Source organism: Silene latifolia, chromosome 5 (assembly GCF_048544455.1).
Source record: "Silene latifolia isolate original U9 population chromosome 5, ASM4854445v1, whole genome shotgun sequence".
Classification (NCBI taxonomy): domain Eukaryota; kingdom Viridiplantae; phylum Streptophyta; class Magnoliopsida; order Caryophyllales; family Caryophyllaceae; genus Silene; species Silene latifolia.
Genome location: NC_133530.1, coordinates 41,782,797 through 41,792,924, shown reverse-complemented (window position 1 = coordinate 41,792,924; position 10,128 = coordinate 41,782,797). Strand labels below are relative to the sequence as shown.

The 10,128-nt window shown below is 40.8% G+C and overlaps 1 non-coding gene across 1 annotated transcript; it reads right to left on the bottom strand.

The window, feature by feature from the left end:
- Positions 1 to 3,206: 3,206 nt before the first annotated feature.
- Positions 3,207 to 3,276, bottom strand: TRNAD-GUC (transfer RNA aspartic acid (anticodon GUC)). Its single transcript has one exon. It is a non-coding gene; the product is annotated as a tRNA-Asp (tRNA).
- Between the last annotated feature and the right edge of the window lie 6,852 nt (positions 3,277 to 10,128).

The following is a 10,128-nucleotide window of genomic DNA, read 5'->3' as shown; positions in this document are numbered from 1 at the left end:
TGAGTTTGGATTGTTCAATTTCTAAGTGATGTGCTATATATCAAATTTCATGTACCTTTTATATGAAAACACATTAATACTCGTAGCACCTAAATATGCACGAAAAAGAAAATTATAAAAAATGGCATCGGTTCCTTGGTTAGAACCGATGCCGATAATGCAAAAATTTGCATCGGTTCATATGGTACAACCGATGCCAATATTAGTAAAATGACATCGGTTCTGAACCGATGCCAATTGAATAAAGACCGATGCCAATAATACAAAATTTGGCATCAGTTTGCAACCGATGCCAATTGCCTTATTTCTACTAGTGAAACCTCCTGTAATAGCCAGCAAGGCCTAAGAAAATCCGAATCTCAGCAACACTCTTCGGTGATTCCCACTTGTTCGCGGCCTCAATCTTGCTAGGATCCACAGACACCCCCTTCTTAGATATCACATGACCCAGAAAAGCCACCTCCTCCAACCAGAACTCGCACTTAGATAGTTTGTCATAAAGTTGATTCTCTCTCAGAGTTTGCAAAACCATCCTCAGGTGCTCCTCATGTTCTTCCTTAGTCTTGGAATAGACTAAGATGTCGTCGATGAAAACAACCACAAACCTATCTAAGAACGGTGTAAATATACGGTTCATCAAATCCATAAAAGCTGCTGGTGCATTGGTCAAACCAAAAGGCATCACCACATACTCATAATGACTATATCGAGATCGGAACGCTGTCTTTGGAATATCCTCATCTGCTATCCTCAATTGGTTATAGCCTGACCTCAGATCGATCTTGGAGAACACACCTGCTCCACTTAGCTGATCAAACAAGTCATCAATCCTAGGCAAAGGATACTTGTTCTTCACCGTGACACGGTTTAGCTCTTTGTAATCGATGCACAGCCTCATACTCCCATCTTTCTTCTTTACAAACAGAACTAGGGCTCCCCACGATGACACACTTGGCCGGATATAACCCTTGCCTAACAACTCATGTATCTGCTTCTTCAACTCGGCTAACTCTTTAGGTGCCATACAGTATGGTGCTTTGGATATAGGACCTGTTCCTGGTTTGAGCTCCAGATTGAAATCAACATCTCTCTTTGGCGGCAATCCCGGTATCTCTTCAGGAAAGACATCATCAAACTCTCCCACCACAGGTATCTCAGCAGCTGTTTGTGGCTTTATTCGACGATCTCTCACATGACAAAGGATCAAGGGACACTTCTTCCTCAAGCATGACTTTAAAGTCGTCACAGCTATGAACTTACACTTAGGTTTCACAACAAACCCTCTATAGGAGACCCTAACACCCTTAGGACCCTTTAAGGACACTCTCTTTTGCCGACAATCTATCTTGGCATTATACTTACCCAGCCAATCCATCCCGACAATCACCTCAAACCCATCCATAGGAAACTCTAACAAGTCTACCGGTAAATCTACCCCTCCAACTACCATAGTGACGTGGGGTGATGTCGTCGGGTCTCCCAATCAAACACATTTATAATACTCAACAAACAACTAGTTAGCGGTAAGTGATGAGTTCCCATTTTGTGTCAATTTCACCTTACTTCGCTATGCATATTTTCCGATCACATGCGGTTTTTGACCCCTTTTAGCCCCATTTTGTAGCTTTAACCCGTACTATGAGTTTTGTGTTCCTCACCGCAGATTTTGCATAAGGAAGAGGGCTAAGGGAGCTAGCTATTGAACTTTCAAGGCATGCTTAGAGAAGAAGAGTGAAGAGAAGAGAAGTAGGACTCTACGACCGGTCGGGCACAGCAATGGTCCACCGGCTTAGAGTCCCGCTATACTTGCTTTGTCAATTGAAGAGCTGAAGAAGGAGTCCCAGCCGGCCAGGCGGCAGCCGGTCAACCGGCAGAAGACCCCCCCTCTGGAGCCGGTCCAGAGCCGGTGGCCGGTCCAGAGCCGGTGGCCGGTCCACCGGCTCGCCACACCTGATGATTTAATTGGAACCCAAAAGTTTCAGCGGGTTTTGTGCCGGTCTGAGGACCGGCGGCCGGTTGACCGGCTCAGACTCCCTTCCCCCCATTTTGAAATTTTTTGTAATTTTCGACCTAAATAATTGTAAACTATAAATACCCCCTCCTTAATTCATTCTCGACACAACCCTAGATCTGAATTTATTTCCTCTTCCAAGTTCCAAACTTTGTTAAGTATTTTGTTAATCATTCCTTAATTAGACAAGTTCTTCAATTAGTTAGTAATTGAATTTGGGTTGTAAGAAGATTGAAGGTTCCTCCTTCTTTATTATTCTATCCTAATTCCTTTCTTGCTAATTGAGTTGGTATTATTTCTCTCCTTATTTTCATTAGTTTACATTTGCTTTTCCTTTAAGTTTGTTTGATTGTTTATGTTAAATTTGCATCTTTGTTGTTTGATTGTTGTTGTTTCCACTATTTTTCGTCTTTTCATTGTTCATCTTTGTTTTTTACACCCAAAGATTCAATCTTTGAGTTGATTGTGTTAAAGATTGTGTCTTTTAGTTTACTCATCCTTGTTAGTAGATTAAATCATCTTTCTTCACAATTATTGTTGGATTGTTGCATGCTTAGAAGTAGAATTCATCCTCCCACCATGTTTATGCTTAAAGACTCTATCTTTATTGTTTATCTTGCCTTTAAAAACATGATGAGTGAGTAGTTACCCTTCTAGGGTTTAGGGGGAGCCTAAATAGGATTAGTGGGCATGATGAGTTGATAAGTTTTGAGTCTTTGGTGTAGGAATTTGTCCTTCTTAGCATTGCATACAAGGTGTTTGACGAATTGTGTGAGTGAAAGCTTGTGTCTTTTTGTCTTAATAACTTAATTCCTCCTTTGAATGAAAATTTGTTGGTGGTCTTGTTGCATGTTTTGAAATAGTTGTTGCTCAATGAAAGTTGGTAACCGCCTCTAGGACGAATCCTCACCTTAGACTATTTTATCGACTTGTCGCCCCTAGTTCATTTAGGTGACCCCGAAGACCCTAGTTTCTTAATCAATCGTATTCATCTCCATTCAATCGTTTATTTAGTTGCTCTAGTAGTTACATTCAAAACCCTTTTCCTTCATTTTTGACTAGACTTGACTCTTAGTTAGGCTAAGTAGAAACCCCCGCCGTCTTCGTGTTCGACCCCGGTTTACAACTAAATTGGGTTATTATTGTTGGTGGTAAGTGTGTTGACCCCACCGTTGAAAACTTACCCATCAAATGGCGCCGTTGCCGGGGATCGAACCCGGGTCACCCGCGTGACAGGCGGGAATACTTACCACTATACTACCGGCCGCCGGTCTCCCACCGGCGCAAAACTAGCTGTAAGCTTTTGGAACCCCAGCCGGTCCACCGGCTGCCGGTCCGCAGACCGGCCCAGACCCCTCCCGTGCACCTTTAACCCTTCTCAACCATTCATTTTTTCCTCACTTTATCAAAATCACCCTCTCTCTCTTCAAACACTAACACATCTTCTTCATCTTCTTTTCACCTACCCTTCCTCAAATCATCAAAAACATACTCTAATCCTCAATATTTTGTGATAAAACTTTCTTTTAACCATATAATATCACTCCAAACTCCATTTTTCATCACTAAAACACCAAAAAACTCAAAAAATCGTCACTTCCAAGGCTAGGGTTTGGCAAATCCGAAAATTCACCATCCTCTTTTTGGTAAGTTCTTCACTCTAGCTTTATTTATTTAAGGTTTAATTGTCCCTTTAAGCCTTTTTGGTGGAAAAATTGGAGTTTTTGATTTGGGTTAGTAAGGTTAGTTGAAATTTTGGGGATTAATGGCTTCAAGCAAGAGAGCTAGGGCGGAGGCTAGTGGAGCGGAGATAGCCCGTGACCCGACTTTTTCGGAGGTTCAATTCATTTCCGAGGAACACAAGGTAAGATTTTCCCACTTAAAATCTAGTGAAATCATCCCTACTAGATTTATTTGCCGGAATACCTTGAGAAAACTAGGTTGGGATACCGATTGTGAAAAATTGTTTAATGGGGTGGGGATGGGAGCTTTGTATAAACTACATCGCCAAACCTTTGCTAGAATCACACTTGAATGTTTGTCCTCCCTCGAGGTAGAAAAAAATAAGAATACAAGTAAAATAACCGGTATCTCCTTCCGGTTAATGAACAAGACTATTCAAGTGACCCTTGAGCGAATTGGAAGAATTTTTGGGTTGCCTAGTACAGGGAGCCACCTTCCCCCGACTAGGTATGATCAACAAGAATTGTGGAAAGCGATTTCCGGTGAGAATATTAAAGATGAGCCTAAGATGAAAGAGCACCATATTCATAGCCGAATCGTTCATTTAGTTGCTCTAGTAGTTACATTCAAAACCCTTTTTCTTCATTTTTGACTAGACTTGACTCTTAGTTAGGCTAAGTAGAAACCCCGCCGTCTTCGTGTTCGACCCCGGTTTACAACTAAATTGGGTTATTATTGTTGGTGGTAAGTGTGTTGACCCCACCGTTGAAAACTTACCTATCAGTAAGTCGAGGTCGATCCATGGGACGGTGTGCTTTGGGTTCTAAGTCTATCTATCTCAATTTATGCTAGTGTCACAATTGATGGGGTTTGTAGTTGTGTTCTAGACTAATAAAAGCAATAAAGTAAATCAAGCAATAAAAGGAAAGATGTAAACAATTGATTAAAAGCACTAGGATGTCATGGGGTCATAGGGGATTCACGGTGTTTGACCATACAAACATGTTTACAATTATAAGCAAGGAATTAGTGTTGTGGAGGGACCGAGTTGGTTTATATCTTACTGTTCTTAGGAAGAGTTGGGTCCCGGAGCCGAATCGATTAGATTGTACAACACCTACAAGTCGACTTACTTTCCTCCTAATCAACTTCTATGCATGGTCTAACAAGACTCGAGTTGGTTTATATCTTACAAGTCAAGTTGAGTAGATAAGAGATGGTTGTAAATGCAAGGATTCATAGGCTTAGCATTTCATCAAACATAACATGTGCATAAAGTTGACATCACAACAAGCAAGCAATTTAATCATGTAAACATATTGGTTTAAGCATGAATCAATCCCATGTTGGTTTCCCCTAATTACCCACTAATCCTAGTTAAAATACTACTCACTTATTATCATGTTGAACATGTCATTAATGGTGTCAATCATCACAACAAGTATAAACATGATAATAGAATGAAGAAAAGAACAATAAATATTAAGGAGTAAAGGAATTATACCAAACTTGAGATGATCCAAATAATAAAGCAAAGAATAATAGAAGAAACTTGATTGATTGATGAAGGGTTGTCAATCCTTCAATAATAACCCAATAATATTCAATTACCCAAAAGTAACAAACTTGAATAATAAACTTGAACAATGAAAGATTAATGTGTAATTTTGTGGAAAGATTAAAGAGCAATCTATTCTAATCTACTCCTAATTGAATCTAAGAGGAACTTCTAATGTAGAGGCTTAACCTCCTAAAAACCCTCCTCTTGATTATTTACAAATAGGGTATATATAGTAGAGCTTCATTAGGTTAACTAAGGCTAAATTAGTAATTACATTTTTGAGTTTTAAGCAGGGAAACGCTAGTCTTTTTGGAAGGATGAGCATCTTGGCTGAAGATGTCGCGGTCCGTCCGTCCAAGAAGGGAAGACGTTCGGATTGTATAGGGGGTGCACGGGCGTCTTTGTTGCTTGGACGCTCGGGTTGTCGTTCTGGACGGGCGTCTTGCCTGCAAACCCGCTCGGGTTCTGCTTCAGAATCTTTTCCTTCACTTCCTCTTTATTCTCGTAGGATTGGTCTTTAGTTCTTGCTTCCTCTTCATTCTAGTCCATCAAACATCGTCAAATAGCTTCCAAACATGCACGAAAGACGGGAATTTCTGCCTTATTATCTTCTTTCCTACAAAACATACGAAATGCACTAGGAAAGCAAAATAGAAAGCATTTGACGGATAAAATGGTCGTGGAATGATATAATAGTATGCAAAATAGGCTCAATTAGGGGACTAAATATGCTCAAATAATGGTCACATCAAATATCCCCAAACCGAACCTTTACTCGTCCCGAGTAAAGAAGTGACAAAAACTAGACCTTTATTTAAACTATCCTAATAATATAACCGATATGAGACAATTAGCGGGTCTCACTCCGCCCCTTCAACTCACAACAAGACACCATGAGGTAGGATGCCTTCTTGCAAGGCAAGGTGGGTCTTGCCAAAATGGGGACACATCCAAACATTAAGCACACAAAATCAAGTAGTGGATGCATTTACAAAAGAATAGCCACTTTCCTCATCTAAGTGGCGGAAATTATCTACAAGGGAAGCAATTCAAGGGTACACACTCCCTCATAGATGCAATTTCTTCAAACTACTAAGCCTAGAAGGATACCAATAAATCACCTCCAAGTTGTGTCAAGGTACGGTACCTTTGTCCTCAATCGTTAAATGCTTTTGTCAAGAATAGACTCCCTATGGTGTTAGAAACACTGGAGGATCGCGGAATTACCCCTCTTGCCTAGACAAGAAGAAGGGTCGTCCCCTCTCTACCATGCACAAAAATGGATAAGATGGATAAAGGGATCAATAGATATTTGAGTTTCATTTTTGGGAGTTTGCTTTTGTTTTTGTTTTTCCCCCCAATTTCTTGTGGCATTTGACTTTTGAGAACACTTTCTTTTGCCATTTCTTTTGATTTTTGGCATTTCAACACTTGACAACTTTTCAACTTTTTGCATTTCTTTTTGAACATTTTCAAAGTCACCCCATATGTAGTGAGGGTGCCTTATATTTGAAGCATAGGAGTTTTCATTTTTGTTACTCCTCTTTTCTTTTTGATGCAATTTGCAAACTTTTTCTTTTCTTTTCATTTCTTGAACTCAAATTTGAATAATTTCTTTTTGTGCCCATTCCCTTTGATGACAAAAATGTGGTAGAACATGGATGATGGATGGATGCATGGTTTCAAGGGTCACCTTGGAATTAACGGTAGCCAAGGAGTTATCACACCACAAGGTACTCTTGACTAGGCCTTAATCCATGGGTCAAAGGATACTAGCATGACACATCCTAAGGTGTTTTACAAGTATTCTAACAAGCAAAATCTTAAGAAGAAAAAGCATCTACTAGGGCCTTATATACACTTGTCAAGCTTCCCAAATAGACGGTTTCACAAAATTTTTCTAACCATGCAAACTACATGCCATGATGCAACTAACATATATACAACCTAATGCATATGATTATACCAACTAATATGCCAAATAATCTAAATGCAAGTCCTAAATTCACATTGTTTTTACCGCATCTATCAAAATAAAGCCACATAGTCATCAACATAAAGTGGAAAAAGGAGATTGGAAAGATCATACCATGCGGTCTTCAATATCCTCATGTCTCGGATGTGGCGTAGTCGATCAATGTGAACAAGGATAGACAAACATAATATATATACAAACAATATATGCAAGACTACACTACAAAGGAAATGAACATGTTTTTGGGTTTTTGAATTTTTCAAATTTATGGTTTTTGATTTTATGAAATTAAAGAACGTATTTTTGGGATTTTTCGAATTTTTTTCAATTTTTATCATTTTTGGAATATAAATTCCCATCCCCCACTTTATTTTGGACATTGTCCTCAATGTACATGTAGGAGTAGGAATAAAAAGGAAAACATGTTTTTGGATTTTTGATTTTATGGAAATTGAAGTACAAATGCAATGATATGATATGAATGAATGCATGCTCTAAATAAATGCAATTCTATATGACATATATAAAAAATGAATGCAATCTAAACTATATTATATGATGCATGATTTCTAGTAAACTATGGTAACCTATGATCAAACCTCCCCAAACCGATTTAAACACTATTTCTAGTGTAGAAAAGAATAGGATTGGTCATTAGTGACTATGCATGAATTCTAATCTATATGCAACTAACTACATGAATCATGTGAGATATATTACAATGCAACTTATACTATATGAACTAGCTAATGCAAATGAAATATGATACAAATGCATGCGAAAGCTACACTAAATGCAATGTATATACAAAAGAGAGAGGGAGAGAGGGGTATCATACAAATGGAAGTGATGAGGTAGGCCTCTTTCACTCATCATCCTCCTCATCTTGGGGGTAACCATACTGGTGAGAACTCCCGGCTTGATCATACCCTCCTTTTTGGCCCCAATACCCTCCTTAGTCAAACTCTCCTTGATCATGCCCTCCTCCTTGGCCCGAGTACCCTCCACCACCGAGATTCCAAGCTTGGCCCCCTTGATTAGGGAACAAATGTTGCGGTTGGGCCCAAGAGGGCTTAGGAACATTGGGGTCAATGTACCCTTGTTGAGCCATGTTATAGTATTGGGGATAAAGGGCCAAGTAGTTGTCGACCCTCCCTTCATGTACCCCAAGGTCCACTCTATTCATGAGTTTCATCATATAATTAATGCTCGGGTATTGGGGATTTCCGGTTGAAATTGGGTAAATGGAGTAGGGTATGGTAGGATAGGCACATAGGAAGGTGGGCGAGTAGGCCTTGCCGGTACCCCACGAGGTACTTGTTGTTGGCGAGGTGGCTCTTCCCTTTGAGGGGGATTGTCGAGAATTTGGATATCAAGGAGGTAGCTTGGTGGAGGCGAATATGGGCTCAATCTTGGGTCGGTGCCCGGTATCTTCCAACCCTCAAGGATGATTGAGGTGCATCCTTTTGTGTACCATTCTACACTCCCTTCTTAAGTGTAGTTACACCACCGGTGATGGGTGAAGACGGTGTGCTCATCAATCAAAGTCCTCCCCTCAAGAGGAGCATAAATCCCACGCGCGTTGAACCCGGGGCAAAGGTAGTTGGCCAAAATACTAATTAGACCTCCCATTACGAAGGTCTTCAGTTGGGTGGTCCCTTGAGCAAAATCATTAAACCTAGTAAGTATCTCAAGGGGTGTGTTGAAGTTATAGCACCTCGTCCCCCGAACATTCAAATAGGACTAAAGAAAAGTTAAATCAATGAGAATACACCTATCTTGTTCGTACCTCCCATTGATGGTACCGGCCACAAAGCGCTCGGTGATTCGAATCACCGGATGTTGGATGGCGAAGGTATAACATTGCTTTAAACCGGTAAAATTCCTCCTGGAAATAGCCCTCCAAAGTAGGTCCACAGCGAAATCAGCAGGTTTTTCGGTATAGTTGGTGGGCACTTTAAGACCGAAAATGTGGTCAAATTGATCTAGTGTGAGACTATGGTATAGGTTGCACAACCTAAACTCCATGCCCACATTGGTTCGGGTATTCGTTACAATGCGAAGGCTACTCAAAAACTCAAGAGTGAGACTAAGGTACGTCTCCTCATGGGCATGGAAAAGTTTTCCAATCCCTAAGCCATCAAAGAACATCTCGGTGTGGTACCTTATCCCAAGGACTTCCAACACCCTAGTATCTATGAATTGAGTGGGTTCATAGTTCTTACCTAGCAATTTGACAAAGTTCTTGCGGTGGGTATCGGATTCGAAAAGCACCTCTTGGAAGTACTCAAGTTGTTCAATTCCTCCTCTCATGATGGGACGGAAGTTCCTTGGTGGCATTACCTCTCGCGGAGTTGAAGAGGATGATCCCTTGCGTTTCCTTCCGGTGGATTCAACAAACTTCTTAGCCTTGCCCTTGAGGTTCATCATCTTGAAGTTGAGGGAAATAGGGTTTTTGTTGGCTTTTGATGTGAGGGGAGTGTTTTTGAGGATAAAGATGAGTGTTTTAGGGTTAGATGAGGTGAAGAAATGAGGGAGAAATGGGGTAATTTTATAGAAGAAAGGGGAATCCGAGCGGATAAGGGTGGGACCCGGCCGGATTTTTCGAGATAAAGACCCCAATCCGAGCGTCTTTCATGCGGGACGGGCGTCTTGCGCTAGTAGAAGACGAGCGTCTTCCTTCAAATCCGCGCGGATTTTGAGACAGGACCTCAAAAATTTTGGGAGCAGGAAGAAGTCGGGCGTCTTCTGCTTTGGGACGGACGTTTTACTCGGGACGGGCGTCTTTTCAAAAATCCGCTCGGATTTCCTGGCAGTTTCAAAATTTTGTTTCAGATGACATTTAGGACGGGCGTCCCGTAGAGAAAACGAGCGTCTTCTTTGAGGACGGGCGGCTTG